The 4,828-nt window shown below is 40.3% G+C and overlaps 1 protein-coding gene across 1 annotated transcript in view; it reads right to left on the reverse strand.

Moving 5' to 3' along the window:
* DCDC1 (doublecortin domain containing 1) overlaps window positions 1–4,828 on the reverse strand; it is a 65,216-nt gene that overhangs the window by 40,428 nt on the left and 19,960 nt on the right.

Genomic DNA, 4,828 nt, shown 5'->3' on the forward strand with positions numbered 1-4,828 from the left:
AACATTCAGAAAACGAAGATCATGGCATCCAGTCGCATCACTTCATGGGAAATAGATGGGGAAACAGTGGAAACAGTGTCAGACTTTATTTTTTTGGGCTCCAAAATCACTGCAGATGGTGACTGCAGCCATGAAATTATAAGACGCTTACTCCTTGGAAGAAAAGTTATGACCAACCTAGATAGCATATTCAAAAGCAGAGACATTACTTTGCCAACAAAGGTTCATCTAGTCAAGGCTATGGCTTTTCCAGTGGTCATGTATGGACGTGAGAGTTGGGCTATGAAGAAGGCTGAGTGCTGAAGTATTGATGCTTTTGAACTGTGGCATTGGAGAAGACTCTTGAGAATCCCTTGGATTGCAAGGAGATCCAACCAGTCCATTCTGAAGGAGATCAGCCCTGGGATTTCTTTGGAAAGAATGATGCTAAAGCTGAAACTCCAGTACTTTGGCCACCTCATTGGAAGAGGTGACTCACTGGAAAAGACTCTGATGCTGGGAGGGATTGAGAGCAGGAGGAGAAGGGGACGACAGAGGATGAAATGGCTGGACGGCATCACTGACTCGATGGACGTGAGTCTGAGTGAACTCCGGAGTTGGTGATGGACAGGGAGGCCTGGCGTGCTGCAATTCATGGGGTCACAAAGAGTCAGACACAACTGAGCTACTGCAGTGAATTGATACATATATATATAAAACCAAATAATTTTGCTATATACCTAAAATAAACATAGTATTATAGAATAACTATACTTCAATTAAAAAAAAAGGAATTGAATGGAAATAAGTTTAAGGAAAAATAAGAAAGATATAACATTTTCAGTTGTTGAAGAAGAGCTTCTCAATATTTTTACTGTTTTAAAATCCCAGTAGCATCAGGCCATGAACAGGTGACATGCTGTCACGCCTGAAAACAAGGAAGCTATTAAAGCCAAGTGGGGCATGTCAAAAGGACATGGGGACCAACTTGAAGGGAATTCCATGGGGCAAAGATGGGGCACTCTGAACACTGAACCAAAGAAAAGAAAAAGATCAGGAGTTCCCTGGTGGTCTAGTGGTTAAGACTGCAGGCTTCCACTGCAGGGGGCACAGGTTCAGTCTCTGGTTTGTAGAGTTAGGATCCCACATGCCATGTGGCTTTTACTTCAGTCAAGGAGAAGATTGAAACATTCAGTTCAGTTCAGTTCAGTCGCTCAGTCGTGTCCGACTCTCTGTGACCCCATGAATTGCAGCACGCCAGGCCTCCCTGTCCATCACCAACTCCCGGAGTTCACTCAGACTCACGTCCATCGAGTCAGTGATGCCATCCAGCCATCTCATCCTCTGTCGTCCCCTTCTCCTCCTGCCCCCAATCCCTCCCAGCATCAGAGTCTTTTCCAGTGAGTCAACTCTTCCAATGAGGTGGCCAAAGTACTGGAGTTTCAGCTTTAGCATCATTCCTTCCAAAGAAATCCCAGGACTGATCTCCTTCAGAATAGACTGGTTGGATCTCCTTGCAGTCCAAGGGACTCTCAAGAGTCTTCTCTAATACCACAGTTCAAAAGCATCAAGTCTTTGGCGTTCAGCTTTCTTCACAGACCAACTCTCACATCCATACATGACCACTGGAAAAACCATAGCCTTGACTAGACGGACCTTTGTTGGCAAAGTAATGTCTCTGCTTTTGAATATGCTATCTAGGTTGGTCATAACTTAAATGTATAAAAATCCACGATTACTTAATAATACTACAAGTTTTATAACCTTATTGCTTCATCACTCACCTTTGTTGCTTGCTAGGGCACCAATTTATTATTCTGAAAAATAATAAATATACTTTTTCTGGTTTCCTAAAGGGCTTCCCTGGTGGCTCATATGGTAAAGAACCTGCCTGCAATGCAGGAGACCCAGATTCGATCCCTAGGTCGGGAAGATCCCCTGAAGAAGGGAATAGCAGCTACCCACTCCAGTATTCTTGCCTGGAGAATTCCATGGACAGAAGAGCCTGGCAGGCTGCAATATATGGGGTTTCCTAAAGTGGGCTATAATTGGATGACCAAACAGGTGATAAGAGAAAATTCTTTTTCATCGTTAATACATGTAGATGGAAAAAAATAATTAGCAATTGATCATATTACAAACCATAATGAAATAGTGGGTCCAGATAATGTCTGTCCAGGTAATGTTTGTCATTATTAAAGAGTGATGGGAAATTTATAATAGATGAATCTGACTGATATCACTCATGCCACTGGAACATACTAATATGTCATTAAAGTAAAACAACCAGAAATTGTTTCTCCTTATGTGAGTTCAGTGAGATTACAAATACAGGAAAATCTATAAAGCATTCATTCACGCTACAAACACTGAATGTAATCAAGTTTTTAGATCTAACTTCTAGTTTGTGAGAAATAGGGGAGGATAGAGAAACATGTTAAATGATATAACACAGAGAATAAGAGGAGGGGGAAAATGTTACAAAAGAAAAGAGACTTAAGAATTGTATCAACCAAATACAATGTATAAACCTTGTTTAGATCCTGATGTGAACAAACCAACTTTAATAAGACAGACATTTTTGAGGCAACTGGTGATATCTGAACACAAACTGGATACTATTGGTATTAAGGTTAATTATTTTATTGGATATGGATAAAAGGTATTATTATAATAAACATCTGTTAGAGATACAAACCAAACTGTTTTTAAACAAAGTATTATTCAGGTTTGCTCTAAAATACTATAGGAAGAAAAGTGAAACAGAGTATAGATAAGAATGGCAGATGTTAATGGCTGGTTATATTGGATAAAGAATACATGGGAGTTTATTATTTTTCCTTTTGTGTTTGAAAACGTTCATAAAATGTTTCTTAAAAACCATATGGAACCTATATTTTATTGGATATGTTTAAAAGACTAATGTAATAGTTTTATTTTAAAATGTCAACATTCATAGTACACCAAAAATTACATCTTTTCCAACTATTTAATCTTATAATGGGAAATTTTAAATGTGAACTTAAAAATGTGCATGGGAATATATAAGCAAAGCTATTTAAAGGTCACTATTAGAGCCACTAAGTACCTCTGACTTCAGCTTTGAGCAAGGAGAAAATGTAAATAGGACAGAGCTGACACAGACACCCTCCTACTCTTCTTCCCAGGTAAACTGGGATTGGCTTAGTTTTCCCGGGTTTGCTTACGAAGCGCCCATTCCAGAGGTGAGAGACTGGTCCTCTTAATTCCTTCATTGTGGACAAAGTGCTTATGATTGCCATAGAATCACCATAATTTAACACTTATTTCACAGCTTGTTATTAGTCCCTCAGCCAGATAGTGATGATCAGATGCATTTGCTTAAAATCTCAGACTGTGAGAGAGGATCACTGAAGTTCAAAGTGAAGAGTACTGCCAAGTGGAAAATTATCTTGATATAAGGGTAGCTGCTGAACACATTACCAAGCAAGCTAACCAGGAGGGCTCACAGCCCAAATTAAAATGCTCTATTCACACAATTTCGGAGAAGGCAATGGCACCCCACTCCAGTACTTTTGCCTGGAGAATCCCATGGACAGAGGAGCCTGGTAGGCTGCAGTTCATAGGGTCGCTAGAGTCGGACACGACTGAGCAACTTCACTTTCACTTTTCACTTTCATGCACTGGAGTAGGAAATGGCAACCCACTCCAGTGTTCTTGCCTGGAGAATCCCAGGGACGGGGGAGCCTGGTGGGCTGCCGTCTATGGGGTCGCACAGAGTCGGACACGACTGAAGCGACTTAGCAGCAGCAGCAGCAGCAGCAGCATTCACACAATTTACTAAAAAAAATTTAAAACATACAGTGATAAGAAAGAGGAAAGAAAGCAGTAAAGTCAACATACTTAAGATAGGGTATGAGTGCCACGGTCACACTGTCCAAATCTTGTTCTTTCTGCCCATATCAGCCTTCCCCATGATGGTGTGCTATGGAAACCAGAGTTGGGATTTGAGCCAGGGGCCCAGATAGAAGGTACCAAGGAATAATGGGAGACACATAGAGGCAGTTGTGCCTCGTCAAAGCTGTAGCTTGTGAATTAACTTTGTGAAGAGCTATAGGTTTTATTTGTATTTCTTGGGCATAGCTCTTTGGGCCAAAAGGAACCATATTGGATGTTATCAGGTTGTGGGCAGTTTAGAGATGACACAGAAATCAGCGCTGAATTGGCAAGTCTGACTTAGTCTGCCTCTCTGTTGAATAAAACTTGTCTATTCTATCATATATGTCATTTAGTCTATTTATCTTGGCACATTTTATAGGTTACTAACTTGATTACTTGATTAAAGTGAAGAAAGTAGGAAAAACCACTAAACCATTCAGGTATGACCTAAATCAAATCCCTTATGATTATACAGTGGAAGTGAGAAATAGATTTAAGGGACTAGATCTGATAGAGTGCCTGATGAACTATGGACTGAGGTTTGTGACATTGTACAGGAGACAGGGATCAAGACCATCCCCATGGAAAAGAAATGCAAAAAAGCAAAATGGGTGTCTGGGGAGGCCTTACAAATAGCTGTGAAAAGAAGAGAAGCGAAAAGCAAAGGAGAAAAGGAAAGATATAAGCATCTGAATGCAGAGTTCCAAAGAATAGCAAGAGATAAGAAAGCCTTCCTCAGCAATCAATGCAAAGAAATAGAGTAAAACAACAGAATGGGAAAGACTAGAGATCTCTTCAAGAAAATCAGAGATACCAAAGGAACATTTCATGCAAAGACAGGCTCAATAAAGGACAGAAATGGTATGGACCTAACAGAAGCAGAAGATATCAAGAAGAGGTGGCAAGAATACACAGAAGAACTGTACAAAAA

Source organism: Bison bison, unplaced genomic scaffold (genome assembly GCF_000754665.1).
Source record: "Bison bison bison isolate TAMUID 2011002044 unplaced genomic scaffold, Bison_UMD1.0 scf7180017864531, whole genome shotgun sequence".
Classification (NCBI taxonomy): Eukaryota; Metazoa; Chordata; class Mammalia; order Artiodactyla; family Bovidae; genus Bison; species Bison bison.